Source organism: Cannabis sativa, chromosome 6 (genome assembly GCF_029168945.1).
Source record: "Cannabis sativa cultivar Pink pepper isolate KNU-18-1 chromosome 6, ASM2916894v1, whole genome shotgun sequence".
Lineage (NCBI taxonomy): Eukaryota > Viridiplantae > Streptophyta > Magnoliopsida > Rosales > Cannabaceae > Cannabis > Cannabis sativa.
In genome coordinates, this window is record NC_083606.1 from 8723479 (window position 1) to 8747804 (window position 24326).

The 24326-nt window shown below is 33.3% G+C and overlaps 1 non-coding gene across 1 annotated transcript; it reads left to right on the top strand.

The window, feature by feature from the left end:
- The first annotated feature begins 13801 nt into the window (after positions 1 to 13801).
- On the top strand, positions 13802 to 13908 carry LOC115715458 (small nucleolar RNA R71). The gene has a single exon (XR_004011328.2). It is a non-coding gene; the product is annotated as a small nucleolar RNA R71 (small nucleolar RNA).
- Positions 13909 to 24326: the final 10418 nt, after the last annotated feature.

The window sequence follows — 24326 nt, forward strand, 5'->3', positions numbered from 1 at the left end:
TAAGACCAAGAGAGCATCCAAACAAATTCACATTTTCTAGTTTCATTTTCTATATTTTCATCTTTGTGAGAAACGAGTTTCATTTGAAAAAACCTAAAAGGTTCAACTAGGTTTTGGTTTTCTTGTAATGATCTCTTGTTGTTCATAGAATAGAGTGAAGAGCTTCGTTGAACAAGAGAAGAAGTCTTTAGGAGAAGAATTGTCCAAGACTTACTTTAAGAGGAAGTAAGCACACTCATATCAACAGCTAAAGGGAATTCATTATTTGGTGTTTTCAGTGTTAGCCTAAGATATATTTCCAAGAGGGGGTGAATTGAAAATTTAAAAACCCCAAAGACAATTCATGTAATATTCAAGTTTAATGCAATAAGAAAGATAATCACAAGTATAAACAAATAGAACACTTGAAATGTAAAAAGTTTAGGGATAGAAATTTTTGTTAACCCAAAAACTTTTCCTGGTGATATGGACATCAATATTTGACACGTGGCAAGAAATATGACATCAAAGAGTTGAGTAGACCTGAGTCATACCAATTGGCCTGGGAGGGGTCCCTAGCCCTGCGCCAAGGTTGACTTCGAGAAATTCGAGATGGAAGTTTAGAATTTGTTAACTTGTTCTCAACTCACTATCTTTAAGTATTTTGTACATGGAGCAATCAAATATAGGCTTCGGGAGCTAAAATTACATGAACCTGCACCCCAAAAGTCAACCTCGGCACCTAGGTACCGGTCGTGAGAAAAGAGCTTGTGCCAATAGTACCAAACTTCAGCCACCAAGAGGTAGCAAAAGGGCAATCTAACAGAGCATGGGAAGTGGTTTCAGGATGATCTTGACAGATAGGACAATGATGAGAAATAATCACATGTTTAAAGACAAGATTAAGGCAAGTCGGGAGACAATCGGTCACAACACACCATAGGAAATTTTTAACCATTGGAGGGATCTTCAGTTGCCACAAATCTTTCTAAAAACCAGAGTTATTTACTCCTGGTCGTGGGGCCTTTTGATCTTGCAGCAGTTGATATGCACTTTCTACAGAGAAGTGGCCATGTTTTTCACCAGACCAGGACCATCAATCATTCACAATGTTCAAACTTAAAGGAATGCCGAGAACCAAATTTGCATCTCGAGAATTGAACATGTCTTGGACTAGGTCAAAGTCCGACCTACGTAAATCAAAATCAAATAGAGAACAAACCAACTGATTATGCAGACCAGGATTGGAAGAAGTCACAAAGGGGTTTTCCTTGTCTGGGAGCCAAGGATGGTGCAAAATAGAAGTAGAAGTACCTACACTGATAGTACGTCGAGCCCCGAGTTTTACTAGAGCTTGAACACTCCGAATGTTGCGCCAAATAGATTGTGGCCTAGCTCAGCCGTGATGAAGTCTGAATGGGGAAAATACTATGCTTTATAAACTCGACCCTCAAGAGGATTAGGATTACATAGAAATGCCATCCTTGCTTAGCTAGCATAGCAAGATTAAACTCATGTAAGTGACTAAATCCCATACATCCCGAATATTTATGAGTAGCCATACAGTCCCAAACATCCAAATTATGCCATTACCTTTACTTGAATTTGTTTTCCACCAAAACCGTGCGATAAGCTTCTCAAGTTCTTGACAAGTTCCAGTTGGTATTAAAAATACACTCATGGCATATGTTGGAAGTGATTGAATGACAGTTTTGAGGAGGATTTCCTTACCTATCCAAGAAAAAAAACTTACCATGCCAGTCGTTGATTCGGTTAACAACTTTATTTTTGAGGAAACCAAGTAAAGCTTTCATGTTTTGACCAATAATGTTAGGTAAGCCTAAGTAGAGGCTCCCTTCAGATGCTTCCACCATGCCAAGAGTTTAACATATGCTATTACAAAGAGTATACTTTGTGTTTGGACTGAACAAAATATTTGGCTTTGTGGCATTAATCTTTTGGCCAGGTACAAGCTCAAAAGAATGAAGCAAAATAAGCACACTAGTACCAGCCCCTATGGTAGCTTGACAAAAAAGGTAGCTATCGTCTTTAAAAGGCATATGAGATAGAAGGAGCCCCATGAGCAACCCAACAGCCTTGTAAAACACGTTTTACGTCAAACTTTTGGATCAAAGAAGATAACCCTTCAACACAAATGATTAAAAGGTAAGTTAAGAGCGAGTTGCCTTGACGAATACTTCGAGTGGGAACAACTGGCCCCATAACATTTCCTCCATGGATAATAGAATATCGAACTGAAGAGACACATTGCATCACAAGATTTATCCATCTATCCGCAAACCCCATACGAGTCATAATGACACAAAGGTAATCACATTCAACTCGATCGTAGACTTTTCTCATGTCAAGTTTTAAAGCCATGTAACCTTTTCTATCCTTCGTCTTGCGCTTCAAATAATGCATAATTTTGAAAGCCACCATGATGTTATCTGAGATAAGACAACTTGGTATAAAAGCACTTTGAGTGTCTGATATCACATGATCAATCAAGTTTCTCATTCGGTTTGCAAGGACCTTTGAAGCCACCTTGTAAGAAACATTGCAGAGAGCAATAGGTCGAAGGTCGCTCATGGTTGAGAAACTTTTCTTCTTAGGAATCAAGACAATATTTGTATCATTTATGCCTATTGGAAAAAGTCCCCGTATCAAAGAAGTCTTTAACAAATTGAATCATGGCCCACAATATCCAAGTGTTTTTGATAGAAGGCCAACCCCATGCCATCAGGCCCAGGGCCTTATTGGGATGCATTTTGAATAAGGCTTGCTTAACTTTTTTAGTTTGAATTGGCTTTAACAGGTCTTCATTCTGTAAGTCATTAACAAAATATTTCACTCCATTACCGACCATATTTGACAGTGAGCCACCAGCAGAAAATAGATCATTAAAATAGTTAACAATGACTTGATCAAGCCCTGTATCCCAACCCTTCCAAACTCCATTTGAATCTTGCAAAGTCTGAATCTAGTTGTTTCGTTTTCTGGAATTGGCATAGGCATGAAAATATTTGCTATTTTTATCTCCAGCATGTAGCCAATACTGTTTGGATCTCTGTTTCCAGTAAATTCTTGTTGGGCTAAAATTTTGAAGTAAGTGTTCTGCTCAATCACAAACTCTTGTGTAGAGGCAACATCAGATTGATTTTTTAGGCAACATAAAGCTTTTTTGTTGCAGTTAATTCGTTTTCTAAAGCTACCAGTAAGATCTCGACCCCAAGCTTCAAGGTTTTTGCCACATATTTTTAGTTTTTCCTAAAGGGGAAGATGGTTGTTTGATTCCCAACAATCTTTGACAATTTGAGCACATAGAGGCTCTCTGGACCAAGCATTCTCATACTTAAAGTGGTGAGTAAAATTCTCAGTTTGATTAACATTAGGTTCAAGCAGAATAGGGGTATGATTAGATGGGGAAAAATCATAATTTGACAAAATCGCATTTCGAATAATATTTTAACCATTGATCAGTAACAACAACTTTATCTAACCTGGTTTCGACACACTTAGTCGTGTCTTTCCCTCGTGCCCAAGTGAAAGGATACCCTTTAAGTTCTAACTCACGCAGCTGCCAATCAAGAAGAAGAACTTGAAAACCTTCTATTAGAGTATTTGGGTATGAGCGACCTCCTTTTTTTATCATCTTGAGAGGTAATATTATTAAAATTGCCAATGATACACCAGGGCAGATTTGTTGTGGTTGCAAGCATTCGCAATAGAGTCCATGTAGTTTGTTTGAGAGATTGATTGGCTTCTGCATAGAAGCTAGTAAGGCACCATCAAGGCTTACTAGGAACTTGAATTTCAATATCGATGTGATGTGCAGAGTACCCCAATAAATAGGCGTCCTCATTTTTTCTAGATTAGAGCTAAACCTTCCTTTCTAACATGGGCCTCCACAGAGTAACAACCCTTAAAGCCCAAGCGAGCCTTTACTCGATCAACCACATCTTTCTTACACATCCTTTCACACAGAAATAACCAATTGAGTTTCTTTTGAACACAAATATCCTCTAGGAATTAGGTAGCCCATGGATTCCCAAGTTTACGACAATTCTAACTAATGATATTCATAATGATTGGTGGGCCTGAACACCAAAACCCACCTTTATTCTCTTTTTTTGAAGCCCAGTAACATCATCAACTATCGAATCCTTAGCATCTTCAATTAGCAAAACAGTGGACTTATTATCTTGTTCCATACCATCACCATTCAAAAGTTGAGGCCCATTGGGAGAATTAGGCCTAAAACGTTTCTTTTTAGATCCATTACATTTAATTTCTTATCAAAATAAAAGGTTGACTTATTACCATGAATAACAATAGATGGCTCCTCAACAAAAGTTGACTATAGATTCTTGCCCCTGAAATCATGTGGTTGATTTCCTTCATTAATTGTAATATCTGTTGGAAATTATTTTACCAGGATCTTAGATCTACTCACAAGTATGTTGATTAACACCCTAAATATGAACTTTCTAAAACGATGAAATAAACACATATAAAGTTTAGTAAACCTTACATTGGGTGCAGCGGAATTAAATGTCTCCTTCCGTTCAGATATCTAGCCCTTGATTCCTTTCTGTAGCAGAGCATTATCAATATCTGAACCTGGATCTCTTTCTCTCATTCTTTAGTGCTGAAACTCCTTCTTGCTGAAAGTCTTTCTTCACGATCTTCCTCACTATGATTGAGGTATCACTTGCTGTGTGTGGGCACTACTCTAATCACTAAGTATTTCGAAATCTTAAGGAAGAAGAGAGAGAGAGAGAGAGAGAGAGAGAGAGAGAGAGAGAGAGAGAGAGAGAGAGAGAGAGAGAGAGAGAGAGAGAGAGAGAGAGAGAGAGTGGGCGGCCAAGGTAGAGAGAGAGGGTCAGGTTTTTCTGAATGAAAAGTGTGAAAGTTAAGTGTAAATTTCCTGAAGCCTTCACTATCTATTTATAGCATTCCACTAGGGTTAGGTTTGAATTATTTGGCATTAAAATAATGAAAATATCAGAGGATAATTCCTATAAAAGTGGCCGGCCCTATACCATGTGGATTTGGGCCTCACTTTTTGCAATTTTACAGTTTTATCACTTTTGCATCTGATTTTCTCAAAAACGCCAATTTCCAAATTCAACCATTTAAATGCCAATTCTAACTATTTAATAACTATAAATAATTATTAAATAATATTGTCATTTATCATATTTATTAATTGAACCATACAAAGTATCATAATTAACAAATATGCCCCTAAAATTCTTTCTTTACAATTTTGCCCTTACTTAGTGAAAAATTCACAAATAGACATAGTCTAATTTGAGAATTATAATTGATTAATCAGAACCAATTATATGAGTCTTACAAGCAATATTATCTCAACTAGCGGGGGGACCACGGGTCTATATAACCGAGCTTCCAATAAACAGATCAAGAATTTATAACCTAAATTCACCGACTTATTAATTCTTCGTTGAATCCACGCATAGAACTTAGAACTGCACTCTCAGTATATAGAATGCTCTATATGTTCCACCATATAGACACATCATTAGTTATCCATTGTTATAATCCTAATTTGATCAATGATCCTCTATATGAATGATCTACACTGTAAAGGGATTAGATTACCGTTACACCCTACAATGTATTTTATCCTTAAAACACTTAACCCTGTATAAATGATATTTCAGCTTATGTGGAATGAGTACTCCACCATTTATTTTCGTTTGGTCAAGCTCGAAGGAGATCATCCTTTACTTACTATTCGCCAGATAGAAGCTATAGATTCCATGTTTATGTTAGCGCTCCCACTCAATTGCACTACCGTGTTCCCAAAATGTACGTATCACCCTGACCCAAAAGTAGGCTTAACTAACAAATCAAAGAACACGAATAACCTCCTGAGATTGAGCCTAATCATAACAGGATTAAGATCATTTGATCTAGGATCAACTAGGCGATATTGACTTGAATAGATATTACGGTAAGTTTAATAAATCTAAGTCAAAGTTCAATATCGGTCCCTTCCGATGTATACTCCATGCATCCAACCTGAGCTTTACTTTAACCAATGCTCTGGAAAGAACATAGCATATCTCCAAATGCAAGTAAACTCTGTTGTAGATTATCATATCAGTAAAACCCTGTGTCTGATAAATCTAGGAAACTTTATTCACATAGTCATGTTTACTTTCCAATGTGTTGACGACACAATAAACAGGATCAAGTATGTGAAAAGGGTTTCAGATGAATTTATACATTATGTACATATAATCATGAAATAAATCATGTGAACCATGCAACATTAAATGTTATTTCTGATCTATATTAATAAGTAAATCTGATTATATTGAAATGAGTTTTATTTAGGGCATAAAATCCAACAATATCATTGATGTCGCCCAATTAGTTACACTGCGGTCGCGGTAGTAAACGGGCTATATGTCGTATCCACAGGGAGGAAAAGTACACTCAAAAGGAAAGTTAGTAATTTTACGAGAATAAAATAAGAACCTTGAATGTGATGTGAGAATATTGAGAAAATGATTTTCAAAAATTAAACAAGTACTTAAAATGAGAAGTGATCAGAAAATGATTATGGAAGACACAAGCTTTGTACATGCAATTATATTTTTCTAATAAAATTGATTCTTTAACCTCAACTATAATTCTACACCATTAATTATAGTTGGAAAATGTGTATAATTAAGCCCACTAGAAAAATATGTTCTCTAATTAAATTAATACTACTTCTAAAAATACTATCATATCATATAATTTAAATCGACAAAATACCACCGGCAGAATGCAGTAAAAATCATATAATATAATAAACACCCTAATAATTAATAGTCTAACTTACATAAGAAAAGCATGACTGAACTTATATAAAAGGTACTATTAAATTTAAAGTGCAATTTAGAAGAAGAGAAATTTAATAAAATAAATATAGAAATGAAGAACAAAGAGAATCAATATACTAGAAAAATAAAAATTACATGAACTTACACTTGAGTCTTGCCAAAGAAATTAGCCTAGAAAAGGCATTGTCTTTACACCAAAATTAATAAAGTAAAATAAAGAAGAAGGAAAGAAAAAGATAAAATTTTGGTATAATAACACTACTCAAATCTGATGTACTTTTACACTCTCATGGACTCTTATTTATAGTGAACATTTGCTCCCAAATTCATATTTTTCGTGTGTTATTTAGTGGAGAAAATGGCTTAAAAAGCTGATGAAAGAGTAGTTCATGCTTGTCATTTCAGCTGGAGAAAATGGGAATGAGAGACAGGGGACACGTGTTGTGCTTCTGCTGGTGGCGTCAGGTACATGGGCCACAATGCGGTAGTTGGCTGGAGAAGTTGACGCAGCTATTGTTGGAGCTGAAGAGAGTTGCTGAAGAGAACGTGCCCAATTTTTGCTTCAATATTGTAGGAAGTTACATTTGAATAATAGCTTGGGCTTTTTGTTGATTTGGCCCATTTTCAAATCAAAAGAAAACATGCAGCTGATGGTGGGAGCTTGGAATTATATAATTGATGGTAAAGATTAATAGAACATTAGGCTTGGGTCATTGCTTCTTTTCTTTAAAAATAACAACTATTGAGTTGGATTTTAAAGATCCAAATATGACAATAGTTCATTAGCTCATATCTGAAAAATAACACAAAATTAAAATAAATTAAATATTTTCAACTAAAATAAATTTACCATTAATAATATAAAATATTTAATTTATATTAATTTAATATGCATAAATGAAGACTTAAAATGTACAAATTTGAGCCTTAATCACAACCCCCAACTAGCTTATTGCTAGCGTCTAGCAATTCAAGCGAACAAAAAGAATGTCAACATGATATTTTCTAGGTCAAAATTTTGAAAAATAACACAATTATTCAAATAAAATGTTAGTAACAAGCCAATAAGAACTATACAAAATTATCTTGAATAAATCTAGAGTTGTGAGTGTGTGCGCCAAACCTGAACCTTCTTACCACAAACCATAACACATAGATGCTTCCGAAAAATATACCAAGTAAAAGTCTCAACTCCATTTGCCTCACAGGTATTGAAAATATTTATTTATGGCTAAGGATTTCACTCATGGAGTTGGAAATTGAAAAGTGAGCACTCGAAAAGGATAGATTAATTTAGGACAAACATTTGAATAAATATTGAAACGAAGATAGATTATGAATTATTTGGACAAACCACCATAAGAGTACCACAAACCAGCTTTTTGGGACAAAAATAGACAATCTTTTACATTTATTCTAGGAGCCAAAACAAATAAAAAAAATGAAATACTACAAACTTTTTCTTTTCTTTTCTTTTTTTTTTTCAAACAAGAGGCAACATGTTAGACAAATGAATAGAAATGTTGCTCTTGCAATTTATTTTTTTTTTTTTGAACAAGAGGCAACATGTTGGATATAATGATGGAAATGTTGCTCTTGTATTTTCTTTCTGTTTTTTTTGTTTTTTTTTTGCACATAAAGAAAATAATTACAAAAAGGCTCCTTAATAAGATTTGTCTATAAAAATTATCCCTTAAAGCAACATCCAATCAAACCCTAGTACCATGTCCAAAATAATTATAATCATTTCTAAGAATCAATAAAAATTCAAAAGTTATTTTCTCAAATCTCGCCACTCACAAAAATATAAACACTTAAACTTGGTAGCTTTTCTAAGCAAATATGTGCTAACAATCTTCTTACCACAAAGTTTGGCATGTGCAATTTGTAACTCTAGAAAAATTCTAAGTAACAAAGATAGTAAAAATTGGCTTGAAAATAACATTTTACAAGAATAAATGAGTAATTTTTTGAAAAATTTGACCATGAAAATATTAATATGACAAAAATTAAGAAACATGCTTGAATATGCTCACCACCCCCAACTAAAATTATACAGTGTCCTCAATGTCTAAAGATATAAAAATTAAAAGAATAGGGAAAGAGAACACCTGGAGAGCAAGCAACCATGGATAGCAGCGATATTTATCCTCTAAAAACATAAAAACTGAAAGAAAAGAAATGATAACAAATAACAAAATAAGATGACAAGGAAAAAGAGAACAAACCTGTGTACAAGATCGGGAAAGCACTACTCAAGGCTGGTAAACCGGAGCCACGAGGATATCCTCGACAGGCTGGGGCACCCTCTCTATGTAGTGTTTCAGTCTTTGGCCATTCACTTTGAATTTTCTCCCATCGGTTGGGTCTTCGACCTCAACAACACCGTGGGGGAAAACAGTTTTTACAACATACGGCCCAGTCCACCGGGATCTCAGTTTCCCAGGGTGGATATGCAGGCGAGTGTCATAAAGATGCACTCGCTGATTTGGCTCAAATTTTTTCCTCAGGATCTGCTTGTCATGAGCCGCTTTTAATTTAGCCTTGTAGATCCTAGAGTTATCATAAGCATCATTCCGTAGCTCCTCAATTTCTGACAATTGAAGCTTACGATTAAGGCCCGCCGCGTTGAGATCAGAATTTAGGCTTTTTACAGCCCAGTATGCTTTATGTTCCAGTTCAACAGGGAGATGGCAGGCCTTGCCATAGACTAGTCTGTAAGGAGACATGCCTAGCTGAGTTTTGTAAGCAGTGCGGTAGGCCCAGAGAGCATCGAGAAGTCGGGAGGACCAATCTTTGCGGTCAGGGTTAACCGTCTTTTCTAAAATTTGCTTAATTTCACGATTAGCTAACTCAGCTTGGCCATTTGTCTGTGGGTGATAAGGCAATGCAACCTTGTGAAGTACACCATACTTTTGCATCAAATGCTCAAAAGAGTGGTTGCAGAAATGGGTGCCTTGATCACTGATGATAGCTCGTGGTGTGCCAAAACGAGATAACACATTTTCTTTTAAGAATTTCACAACAGTTGTGTTATCTGCATTTCGACATGGCACGGCTTCAACCCACTTGGAGACATAGTCTATGGCGAGGAGAATGTAAAGGTAACCAGAAGAAGGTGGGAACGGTCCCATAAAATCAATTCCCCAACAGTCGAATATTTCTATTACGAGCATTGGGTTCAATGGCATCATGTGTCGTCGGGATAGCGCACCTAGTTTCTGGCACCTTTCACAAGATCGACAGAAATTGTTAGTGTCTTTGAACAAAGTGGGCCAGTATAGACCACACTGTAAGATTTTTGCAGCAGTCTTTTTCACAGAAAAATGACCACCACATGCTTCGTTGTGGCAAAAGTTCAAGACACTAAAAATTTCATCATCTGGAATGCAACGTCTCATAATTTGGTCGGGGCAGTACTTGAAAAGATATGGATCATCCCAGTAAAAGTTACGCACCTCGACCAAAAATTTACGTTTATCCTGTGCATTCCAGGAAGCAGGAAGCTCACCAATCACTAAGTAATTAACAATATGAGCGTACCATGGTAACTTAGTGATGGTGTAGAGATGTTCATCAGGGAAGTCATCTCGGATAGCAGGGCCATCAGCGGAATCAGAAAACTCTAAACGAGATAGGTGGTCCGCTACCACATTTTCAACTCCTTTCTTATCCTTGATGGTCAAGTCAAATTCACCGTAACGAAGGATCCACCTAATTAAGCGTGCCTTAGCATCCTTTTTGGAAAGGAGGTACTTAAGAGCAGAGTGGTCGGTGAAGACCGTGATAGGGGAACCGATCAGGTAGGAACGAAACTTGTCAAGTGCGAATACTACGGCAAGCAACTCTTTCTCAGTAGTAGAATAGTTCATTTGAGCACTATTAAGAGTTCTACTTGCATAGTATACGACGAAGGGCTTCCCTTCCCTTCGTTGACCAAGGACGGCCCCTATAGCGTAATTGCTAGCATCACACATGATCTCGAATGGCAAGTTCCAATCAGGTGGTTGAATGATAGGGGCAGAAGTGAGTTTGGTGACAAGTGTTTGAAAGATTCCTCACACTCGGGTGTCCAGTTAAACACCACGTCTTTTGCCAAGAGGTTCGACAAAGGTCGAGCTATCGTCGAAAAATTTTGGATGAACCTCCTATAGAATCCAGCATGCCCAAGAAAGGATCGAACATCCTTAACAGTCTTGGGGGCGGGCAGCTTTGATATGAGTTCAATCTTGGATTGATCAACCTCAATTCCTCGTTGTGAAACAATATGCCCCAAGACTATGCCAGATGGCACCATGAAATGACACTTCTCCCAGTTGAGTACCAAGCCTTTCTCTTTGCATCGTTTAAGCACAGCTTCCAAATTGAGAAGGCTTGATTCAAATGAATCACCAAAGACTGTCAAATCATCCATATATACTTCCATACAATTCTCGATCATATCACTAAAGATACTCATCATGCAGCGCTGGAAGGTGGCTGGGGCATTACACAGGCCAAATGGCATACGCCGAAAGGCATAGGTACCAAAAGGACAAGTGAATGTGGTCTTTTCCTAATCTTCTAGAGCAATTTCGATTTGGTAGTACCCCGAATAACCATCGAGAAAGCTGTAGAAAGGATGACCTGCCACACGTTCCAAGATTTGATCGATGAATGGAAGTGAGAAATGGTCTCTACAGGTGGCGGCATTTAATTTTCTATAATCAATGCACATGCGCCAACCTGTTGTGACCTTGGTAGGGATGAGTTCTCCCTTATCATTTGGTACCACTGTTACTCCCGATTTCTTGGGAACAACCTGAGTTGGGCTAACCCACTTACTGTCGGCAACAGGATAAAGTATCCCGTAATCCAGAAGCTTCAAGATTTCTGTCTTTACCACTTCCTTCATTGGTGGGTTTAATCTCCTTTGAGGATCACGTCGTGGTATGGCCCCGTCTTCCAAGTTAATGTGATGGGAGCAAATCAAGGGACTAATCCCTTTAATGTCAGCTAACGTCCAACCAATTGCTCCTCTTTGCTCTGTGAGCACGTTGATAAGTTGTTGCTCTTGAGTTGCATTAAGGGTGGAGGATATGATGACAGGGAAAGTGTTGTTTGCTCCCAAGAAGACATGCTTAAGTTCCTTAGGAAGTTGAGCCAAGTTTGGTTGAGGAGCTTGTACAGTGGATGGTTTTGGTGTTTCCCTATCTTGAGGAAGTCCCTCGAAGATTGGATTCCAAAACATGGTTCTTTTGGTCGGTAATTGATTGATGACTTTAGAATTGATTTCAGTATTACCCGACTCAGAAATCTCAGAAATTTCAAAGAGGTCATTGAGATGAGTGGAAGTGTATTGTGCTTCTACCTCTTCTGAAATAAGTGTATCGATCAGAAATGATTGGAAACACTCATCGTTATCAGGTGGTTGTTTACCAAGGTTGAAAACATTCACCTCTAGAGTCATGTTCCCAAAAGAGATTTTCATGAGACCATTCCTACAATTGATGAGTGCATTTGCTGTTGCGAGGAATGGTCGTCCGAGAATGATGGGAATTTTGGACTCTAAGTTGACTTCAGATTGAGTGTCCAAGATGAGAAAATCCACAGGGTAATAGAATTTATCAATTTGAATCAAGACATCTTCAACTATTCCCCGAGGTTTCTTAACTGATCGATCGACCAATTGTAGCACCACAAATGTGGGCTTAAGTTCTCCTAGGCCTAGTTGCAAGTATATGGAATAAGGCATGAGATTTACACTTGCACCTAAGTCTAGGAGGGCTTGGCCAAATTCCTGTTCCCCTATTTGACATGAAATGGTGGGACAACCAGGATCTTTGTATTTAAGCGGTGTCTTGCAGTCGATCACCGCACTAGCTTGTTCTGCCAAGAATGCAGTTTTCTTGACATGGTGCTTCCTTTTGATAGTGCATAGATCCTTGATAACTTTGGCATAAGCCGGTACTTGCTTGATTACATGAAGTAATGGCAAGTTAACCTTAACTTGTGTCAAAAAGTCAAGGATTTCACTATGACTTTCCAGTACCTTCCCAGTGGATTTCAAAGCCTGAGGAAAGGGCACCTTTACTGGAAGGTTCTGTGGCACATCAGCATCTGGAGCGGGCATTGGTACACTAGTGGTCTTAGGTAATGGTGATACCGTACTTTGACCACTTCGGGTAGTAATAGCATTAACCCCTTTGAGATTAGACTCTGAAGGAGCGGAGGTTTGTGCCATATGTTGCCCTTTGGGAGTGATTAGAGGCTGAGCGGGAAGCTTAACACGCTCTTGAATGACTGAAGAATCATTTAACTTTGTTATTTGAATCTTTATGTCCTTCAATTCCTCTATCACCTGAGTGAAATAAGTCCTGAACTCTAGTTGAGATTCTGCGAGAATTTTCATGGAACTCTCAAGAGAATTCTTTTGTTGATCAGGCCTCCATTGGCTCCCAGATGCTTGATTTTGACTTGTATCCTTCCAACTGAAATTGGGATGGTTACGCCAACCAGGATTGTATGTGTTAGAGTAGGCATTATAAGGCTTCTTGTAATCCCCTAAGGCATTACACTGTTCCTCATCTCCTCCCCTTAACATACTAAGACTAGGGCACTCTTGGGGTTGATGATAAGTCCCTCCACAAATGAAGCATGGTTCTTGCTTTTCCACTTTTGCAGCGATCTGGAGTGCTTTACCTTCTTGAGTTTTGAAAGCCTCAAATTGTTTTTTCAAAGCTTCAAGTTGAGCTTTCACACTGTCCTCCTCCTTCAATTGGTAGACTCCGGCTGTTCGTGGCTTGTCTGTAGGACTTGGCGCACTCCATGTGTATGATTTTTCAGAAATTTCTTCAAGATATTCCAAAGCTTCTTCGGGATCTTTCTGTAGGAAGTCGCCATTGCACATCATTTGTACGAATTGTCTTTTGTCGACTGTGAGACCGTCGTAGAAATAGCTGACAAGACGCCAACTTTCGTATCCATGATGTGGGCACTGGCCCATCAAATCTTTAAACCTCTCCCAGACCTGATGAAACGTTTCATGGTCCTTTTGGGTGAAGGTAGAGATTTGCCTCTTAAGGCTGCTAGTCTTATGGTGTGGGAAAAATTTAGAGAAAAATGCTTTTGTCATTTCGTCCCAAGTCCCAATAGACCTTGGCCTTAAGGAATACAACCAGCTTTTGGCTTTATCCTTGAGTGAGAAAGGAAAGAACTTCAATCTCACCAAGTTAATGATGTCAGCTTGGTTGTTGAATGTGGCCACCACCTCTTCGAAGGCCTGAATATGCACATATGGACTCTCATTTTCCATACCATGAAAGGTTGGTAAAAGTTGAATCATGCCAGGTTTGAAATCGAAGTTGGGCATATTCATGGGATACATTATGCATGAAGGTGTGGCCGTACGCGTAGGATGTAGATAATCCTGTAGCGTTCTTGGTTGGATTTCCTGTTGTTGAGCCATCATTGGAAGTGCAGGAAGTATGGGTGATGGTGGTGAATGAGAACGAGTGGAAGAAGACGATTTAGGAGAGTTTTCTAAAATTTCAATTTGTTGTTTTACAAATCTCCCTAATTTGTCTCTATTTCGTGACATTCACTTTTTTTTTTTGTGTATTTTCACTTGTTAAATAATGTAAATTACAACTATGTAATAATGCAAGGGTATTCACACAAGATATTCCCAGGCCGATTGGGAAGGTTGCCAAGGTACCGCTTCGTCCCACACTTTTACTAGAACTCCCCGGGGTTGCTAGAAAGTGTAGAGGGTACTCTATCACAAACCTTTAAAGCCAATCTTTCTTAGACAGAATGATCTCAGTTTGTACCACTTTTACCATTACACAATTGGGTTTACACTAAAAAGTTTATGAAAATATTTTATGCACAATTTTTTTTTTGTTTTTTTGTTTTTTTAGCCTAAAGGATAAAAGTCTACAACTAACCTAAAATAAATAAAAAAATGGCTAATCCTAAAAAAAAGTACACAAAATAAAATAATGTTAAAAAAACTAACACCCTAATATAGTAGCAAAATAATAAATACAACTAACAAATAAACTAAACAAAAAAGGACTTGCTTTTTTTTTTTTTACTAAAAGAGTAAAGAATAATAATAATAATATATAATGATTTTTTTTGAATCTATATATAACTTTTAAAAAAAAACTAAATTATATTATACTAACTAAAAAGTTTTTTTTTTTTTTTTTTTTTTTTTTTTTATATATAAACAAATAAAGAGAGACAAAAAAAAAATAAAATAAAACTACTATACTAACCTCTTGTAGCGCAGAAACCTCCCCGGCAACGGCGCCAAAAATTGATGTCGCCCAATTAGTTACACTGCGGTCGCGGTAGTAAACGGGCTATATGTCGTATCCACAGGGAGGAAAAGTACACTCAAAAGGAAAGTTAGTAATTTTACGAGAATAAAATAAGAACCTTGAATGTGATGTGAGAATATTGAGAAAATGATTTTCAAAAATTAAACAAGTACTTAAAATGAGAAGTGATCAGAAAATGATTATGGAAGACACAAGCTTTGTACATGCAATTATATTTTTCTAATAAAATTGATTCTTTAACCTCAACTATAATTCTACACCATTAATTATAGTTGGAAAATGTGTATAATTAAGCCCACTAGAAAAATATGTTCTCTAATTAAATTAATACTACTTCTAAAAATACTATCATATCATATAATTTAAATCGACAAAATACCACCGGCAGAATGCAGTAAAAATCATATAATATAATAAACACCCTAATAATTAATAGTCTAACTTACATAAGAAAAGCATGACTGAACTTATATAAAAGGTACTATTAAATTTAAAGTGCAATTTAGAAGAAGAGAAATTTAATAAAATAAATATAGAAATGAAGAACAAAGAGAATCAATATACTAGAAAAATAAAAATTACATGAACTTACACTTGAGTCTTGCCAAAGAAATTAGCCTAGAAAAGGCATTGTCTTTACACCAAAATTAATAAAGTAAAATAAAGAAGAAGGAAAGAAAAAGATAAAATTTTGGTATAATAACACTACTCAAATCTGATGTACTTTTACACTCTCATGGACTCTTATTTATAGTGAACATTTGCTCCCAAATTCATATTTTTCGTGTGTTATTTAGTGGAGAAAATGGCTTAAAAAGCTGATGAAAGAGTAGTTCATGCTTGTCATTTCAGCTGGAGAAAATGGGAATGAGAGACAGGGGACACGTGTTGTGCTTCTGCTGGTGGCGTCAGGTACATGGGCCACAATGCGGTAGTTGGCTGGAGAAGTTGACGCAGCTATTGTTGGAGCTGAAGAGAGTTGCTGAAGAGAACGTGCCCAATTTTTGCTTCAATATTGTAGGAAGTTACATTTGAATAATAGCTTGGGCTTTTTGTTGATTTGGCCCATTTTCAAATCAAAAGAAAACATGCAGCTGATGGTGGGAGCTTGGAATTATATAATTGATGGTAAAGATTGATAGAACATTAGGCTTGGGTCATTGCTTCTTTTCTTTAAAAATAACAACTATTGAGTTGGATTTTAAAGATCCAAATATGACAATAGTTCATTAGCTCATATCTGAAAAATAACACAAAATTAAAATAAATTAAATATTTTCAACTAAAATAAATTTACCATTAATAATATAAAATATTTAATTTATATTAATTTAATATGCATAAATGAAGACTTAAAATGTACAAATTTGAGCCTTAATCAATCATCATGCATGATTTTATCCCCAAAATGAGCCTTGTTTTGTGGGGAAACATTAACTCCATTAACGTTGTTGTTTGGAGCACCATCACTGGAGGCGGTGACCGTTTTAGAATTCCGGAGCCATGAAGACAATGTCAAAAAATTTTGCTGTTTTGATGAAGCCTTCATCTCTATCCTATTAGGTTTCTTAATTTTTTCCGTTGGGGTATCGTATAATCTTTCGCATAATCGTTCCGAATGACCCACAGTGCCACAAATAAAATAAAATGTGGGAACTTTTTCATGTTTAAAATTGGCATAAAAAGCTTCCCCTCCTTGACGTCGAAACCGCATCCGTTTTTTTAGAGGAACATCAATATTTATACACACCCAAACTCTTAAAAATTCACGCTAGACCCCAATATAGTTGTTCAGATCCGATTCGATGAAGGTGCCTATAGTCACTGGTTGCATGAACAACCTGTTCAGTCTTAAAACGAGACTGGAGATTATGAACTTGAACCCACATGTCCAACTTGTTGAGTTGTACTGTCTTAAGATTTTCTCCTATTTTCAATCTTTGGATGATAAGTTGTTTACGATCATAAGTCTAAGGACTCCACGTAATGACTCATTGTATATCGATTTCATAAAAAAATTGAAAGAGAAATTGATTTGATTCAAGTATTTTCACATACATTTCTTTCTCGGGTTTCTAAAGATCAGCTATGATGTTTTGAAAAATTTAAAAATCAGAAATCTTCCTTGTGAGTAAACGGCCTATAAGACACCGTCAAACTCCACTTCATTTACTTCGTCTTTTTCAAAAATAACTTCATAGTTCTCCCCACTTTCAGGCAAGTATCAAACCATTTTTTCATTATCTCGTTGGTAGCCATGCTGGTGGAAGCCATGAAAGAGCAACACAAAAAGTATAGTTAAAGACAGAGCAAAGCAACAAAGACAACAAAAACTAACAACCTTAAACAAATACTCTCTAAGAATGAGAGACACAAACCCATATCACAAGTCAGGACTAACTGGTTGTTCTTATAAAAAGTATTACCATTCTTATAAAAAATATTACCCCATAAGTATTTAGTTGTTCTCTGTTTATATTTTAAAATAATTTTCTGAATATGGACCACAATGAAAAATCTAATTTATTGATGCAAAATATATAAATATTACCTCTAATAATATAAATATATCTACTCTATAAAATTGATAATACAATTTATATTCATGAAGACATTTTAAGATAAGAGTTGGTCTTATTCGACCCACACATTTACAACTTTACATGTCAATAGTATGTTAGTCACATGATTGAAACTTAACTAAAGTTCTACTAGTAACTAGTTCATGATACCATTTTAAGTACGGTTTCAAAAAAATCATGACATAATTGATCAAGGACAAAAATTATGGAAAATAAGCTACACCACTTTAATACCCCTCTCATGCTTTTATAGTTAGATGATTTTTAATTGAATTTTTTTAAGAAACTATATGAAATGTTTTTTCCAATGCAAATGGCAGAGTGGTACTCATTAGAGTTACCCTACCAAGAATTAGTCTCTGACTTTAGCATGTGAAATGGGGTGGTATTTCATGTCAAGTTGGGCCCAAGCCCATTAACATATAGGGAATGAAAAAGGAGGAAATTACACTCTATACCCTTTTTATATTGTCCTCTTTTATTTTTACCCTCTTTTTTAAAGTCTATCATTTTTACCTCTTTTTTTAAACATTGTACCAATTTTACCCCTGTCACTTCAAGATACTCTCCATGTGACTCTCTTATGTTAGGGTATTTTGGGTACAATACATATAAAAAGAGGTATGTTTCAAATAAATATAAAATTAAAGGTAAATTTGATTAATTGATTAATAAAAGGGGTATTTTTCAACTTACCCCATGAAAAAGCACCATCACAATCCACAAATGAGAAAGACCACATTTTTTTTAATTCTTCAAAAATTGATAATGATTGAGAAGAACACATAAAAATCAAATTGGCCAATACTAGTCAAAAGCAAAGTTGTTGGGTCACTCTCATTCACAACCTTTTCCCATTCATAAAATTACATGTACATATTATTAATGACATTGAAATTGACTCCAAAGAATATTAAATTAAAATTTTCATCCAACCATTTTTAGTATTATGCACATAAAATTAAATTTAACTTAATTGCACTAAAAACAAAGAAAGAAATTTACTTTTGGTGGTATTTTTCGAAACTAAATTGGATGTTGTATTGTATAGTATGAAAGAGGAAAGGAAATAGAAACACCAAAAGTGATCAAGAATCAAGATAATAGATAAGATCTCCCTCCCATATAAGCCATAATATATATAGTGCATTTTTTTGTAAATAATATAATATTTTTCTAAAAAAAAAAAGAAATACTCAAATAGTACTACTCTAGAGAACATATATATATATATATAAATATATTGTATAAAGTATAATATCTATTTGGTTGGTCATTATTATTCTAAAATTATTGGATTTTAATCCAGAGAAACTGGAAGTGTCTCCCAAGTTTGACCATAATAGATGCTTTTATTAAATAACTAGACAAGTCGTGCAGTCGACTATGGAATTATGCAACAACTTTAATTTGTTTGAAATATTATAGTATGGGTTATATTATATTTATAGGATATAAATATATATAAAAACATTATATTGAAAAATTATTAATGCATGTTCGTTTCCATATGTTATGTTCTCTTTTACGTTTATAAATATAAGTTGTTATCATTTTATCTATCTAAATCTTAGGTTTTCTTTTCTGATATTAAGGTTTTATTATTTAGTTTTTCTAGGGTAGTTTTGCATGTTCTTAGGGTAGATAATAAATTCTTATAGATGGAAGAAAATCCTTGTGTAACTTTGTTACTTTTGTTATTTTAGCTTGTATCGATTTCTGTACAAAAAAAAAAAAAAATTATGAAAAAAAAAATTCTCTGTCAAAAAAATCTCTCTTTCTCTCAATTTCTCAACTTTATTTTTTTAAAAAAATAAATAAATATACCCTAGATTTTAAAAAAGCTGACTTTTTTGTATTTACTCATATATCTTATAACTCTATATCTTTTGAACAAATCAAAAACTTGTTAGTTTTGTGATTCAGATCACTCAATACGAAAAACAATGTCAACGCGCGTTGATAATGAATAATCTTGTAATAAATTATGTATTTATTATAAATATTCTACAATAATTATAATTATTTATATTTTGGGTTTATGTATATAACAAGTTTTTTTTAACAAATTAATATATAAAACAATTTTGATCATTGAGCATGAATATATATAAATAGATTTATATGTTCGTTTGAATATTATTAATCGTTTGCATGGGGTTAGGGTTAGGGTTAGTAAAAGAAGTCTAGCTAGGAAAGTAGTTAGAACTTTAAGACACGGGAGAGACAATTCCAACTTAATCTTTGACTATTAATTAAGAATTTGAATGTGACACTATAGAAATTTAGAACATGGCAAAGACCTTTTTCAAGCTTCAACTCGTTGACCATTAAGAATAATAATAGTAACAACAATAATAATAATAATAATAATAATAATAATAATAATAATAATAATAATAATAATAATAATAATGATGATGATGATGAAAGCTTTTAATAAAAAATATACCATTCACTTGGCAACTAGTGTTTTGTTTCATTCGTTTGTTTCCACATCCATATTCTTAATGCCTAAAACCATATTTTGAATATTCTTTTTACATTTTTTATGAGCCATATTTGTTTTATATATATACTATTGTCTATTGGGATATGCTTAATTGCACTACTACTTAAAAATAAGCATTAGCCTTTTAATTATTATCTATTAATAGAAATAGTCAATTCATTGTATATCACCGGCTTTAAAAACCAAGTATATAAAACCATTTTTTTGGTGGGGATAGGGTTTTATATTAATGGCACATTATATATATGTATAACTTTTATGTGTTTTAGTTAAACCAACACAATATTATAATTGAGTTTAATTAGAAAAAAAAAACAATATTATAATTAGGAATTAGAGAAGTTGTGTTTACAAGTTATGTTTGTACTATATATGTGAAGATTTATTAAGTATTACAAGTAAATAAATGTCAAACCCAAACTCAATTTATTTATTAATTGCAAGTTGAAAATACTCAAAAATTCGACCTATTTATAAACAGATTTTCACTGTATACTCATTCATATAAAATATCATATTTAATTTTAGTCAAGTACTTATTGATTAAGTAAATTGTTTATGACAAGTTTAGTACATTTATAGTTCTTTTATGGCATATATATTTATATGAATTAAATTATATATTTATAATGACTTATTTAAATAATTACATATAATAAGTAACATATAATAAATATAAACTTCTAGTGTAATTTTTGAGTTATAAATGTGTCGTCAATCTGATAATAACTCAAATTTATTTAGAAAAATATAATGTTTAGTTCGAGTTAGTTTTAAATTAAATTATGATATAATTTGTTTCTTAAAAATATATCTTGTTTAAAGAAAGTAGTTGCATGCATATATAGTAATTAGATTTATTATTATAAAAAAATTAATATAATTAGTTGTCCTTGGCTAATGTAATTTTCTCTAGAACAATTTGCCACTTAATTAGGATTAGTTATATGTGATGTGTATCGACAAGCATATGACCAACTATAAAAGAAGAAGACAAGAAGATAGAGCAATGATAACAGATAGTTCTCTTTGAGTTTAAGAAATCTTTGTACATTAATTATGTCATCATATGAAGCTAAGCTAACTAACTTTTTAAGAAAAAAATAATATTTTTCACCAATAATTTTGGGGACAGATGCTTTGAGTGATTATTAATCAAATAAATAATCAAAACTTTTTCACTTTATCTCTTTTCGAAAGAAAGTCTTAGCTATATTTTCATACTTATAATATATAAATATACTTCTTTTATTATTAGTTTTTTCTTATTTTTACCTTATTTTACCATTCCATTTATTTATATTTGTAATTGCTTTTACATTTAAGCATAAACTTTTACTACTACAAAAAACACAATTTTTATCAGTTAAAATTCATAATTTTTTGAAAACCATCCACTATAATTGAATATTCTTGACGATTTTAAACAGTCGTTTAATATTCTCAATGGTGTAAAATTGTCACAATTTTAAAATTAAAAAACAAGTTTAACGGGTATCCCTGACGGTTTTAAACCGTCAAGGATACCCTTAATATGTAAAACCAAATTTTCATTTCAGAATCTCCAGTCGCGCTATCAGCTCGAAACCCTTTCTTTCTCTTTACCGATTCAACACGAACCACCACTGTCTGTCCGAGCTCATCCGCATGCCCATCGAAGCTTGTCCGTTTGTCTGTCCAAGCTCATTCGTGCACCAATCGAAGCTCCCTCACCAATCTCCGATCTCGTTTCACTCTCCCTCCTCGCGACAATCACCACCACTCGTCTTTCTCTCTCGTCCAGCGACAACCCCCACTGAGCCACCACCACATTTTATCCAAAAATCCCTAAAAACCCCATTGAGCCACTACCACTGAACCAACATCACGACTTGGGCTCCTGACAACCACTGAGCCACCACCACCGCCACTTCTGCTACCCACTGTCCCACGTTCAGTATATATATTTATTTAAGATATATTTAGAATTTGGATTTCATTAATTTTTAAAGTATTAATTTAGATTTAGGTAAAAAAAAAAATATTTAGAAGAAAGTTTAAGAATAGAAAGTTTTTTAAAAAGATTAATTGTTTAGTTATTAGTTTTAGATAATAAAAAAACTATTTGGTTTACATTAATTGTTTAGGTATTAGTCTTAAGTATTAAAACAAAAATAAATTTATATTTGTTTTTTAGGTATTAGTTTGATTTTTATTTAATTATTTATTAAATTATTATGGAAAATATTTTTTTAGATTATTAAATTTTATTTAAACTGTTATTGAAAAAAGTTATTAGTTATATAAATATGTAAATGTAATATTTTAGTTTTTTTTTTTTTTTGTATATTGTTGATTTTTTAGTCGTTGCTAAATTTTGTCGAACTCCTCCTTTTTCGGTAATCTTTTGAGAGTGCTTCGTACTCGGAAATATATGTGTATTTTTATAGTTTATACATATTTATGTTTATATAAGTTGATGATAGATGTAAAGATTAGAATTTAATCTATGTTATTGTTTAATTTGATAAGTTTATAAATGGAAGTCTTAAATTTAATTTTTAGGTATTGAGTTCTTGGTATTGATGGAAGAGCACAATAATAGCTAGTTTTATTAGAAAAAATGTGTAATCACTAAAACTTTAAATTTTTTTTTTAGTGGAGTTTGAATATCTTAAATATTCATGATTCGTAGTAAATTAGGTTAATTGTATGTGGTTAGATGGGTAGAAATTATTTTTGCATTGTTCTAGATTGTTAAATATTATTAATTGTATACTTAATTTTTTTTGAGAACATCTGATTTATAGTTGTTATACTGCCGAAATTTTGATAGAATTATGACAAATTTGTTGACTTAAGTTATTTCTTTAAAGTTACTTATCTCATCTTTAAATTTTTCAAAATGATATAATAATTTGTATAATTTAGTTGAGTAAGAATTTTGTCACCTAATTAAGATGAAACTAAGACTGAATTAATAATATGTTTATTAAGTTTGAGTTTGGTTGATCAAGAAAATGACATAAGGATCAAGAACTCTACAAAATACTAATTAGTAACTTTTTAAGTTTAAGAGTCAAACCTTTAACAAATGATTAAGGTTACTTTGAATGACTATCAAGAATTTTTTTTAAGAAGCCTTTCGTGTTTTATCTACTTGTCTTCAAAAATTAAGAAATATCAATATAATAGGCTAAAGAATATATTAATTCAAAATTATAATTAATTGAAGAGAATTATAAGCTCTTATAGTTTTTTTTTTTTTTTTTTTTTTTTTTATAATTTAAGCGTTTATATATTACAACAATGTATAATTTGGGACTCGAACTTAGGACCTCCAACACACACGCACCCTCAGCCACTTGAGCTAGCTTCAAGTGGTTTACCATTCTATTATAGTTACTTCGTCAATATTTTCTCTTACCAAATCAAATCTTGGTTGGTGCTTTACAATATCAAAAACTATTCTTGGATTATTAGTACTTTTCCTACCTCACATATGGAAATTAAGAAAGATTTTTTATTATTATTTCTATTTTCTAAAAAAATAAGTACGTACTTTTATAATGAAATCATGTACGTAACTAATAAATTATACAAACTTATAATTATGTAATAATTTATATTTTAATTTTGCAGTTTGGAAAGAAAGCTACTTACAATAAGGAGGACTTGCGACCATTGCAACATCATTAGTTAGCGAAATTAACACAATATTTAGCTTTTACACACAGAGTTTAGTTTTAGACAAAAACTTATTTTGTATCATAAATTTTTATTAAAAGTTAGACTTGTAAGTATTTATCATTTTGTAAAATTTAATTTTGTTAATATATTTTAATTATAAATTTTCTTCAAATTAATCTTTATCATTCAATTAATTTATAATTATTTCAACAAAAAATAATATATAATCACTAACAAAATTTAATATTAACAATTAAAATCAAAAAAATATTCATAATTAAATAAATAAATACAAAATTAAAAAAAAAAAATTATCACTCTATAGATGACTGTGCAAAATTATCGGCAATAAAGGTATTATTGACGGTTTTGCACTGTCGTAGATACTATA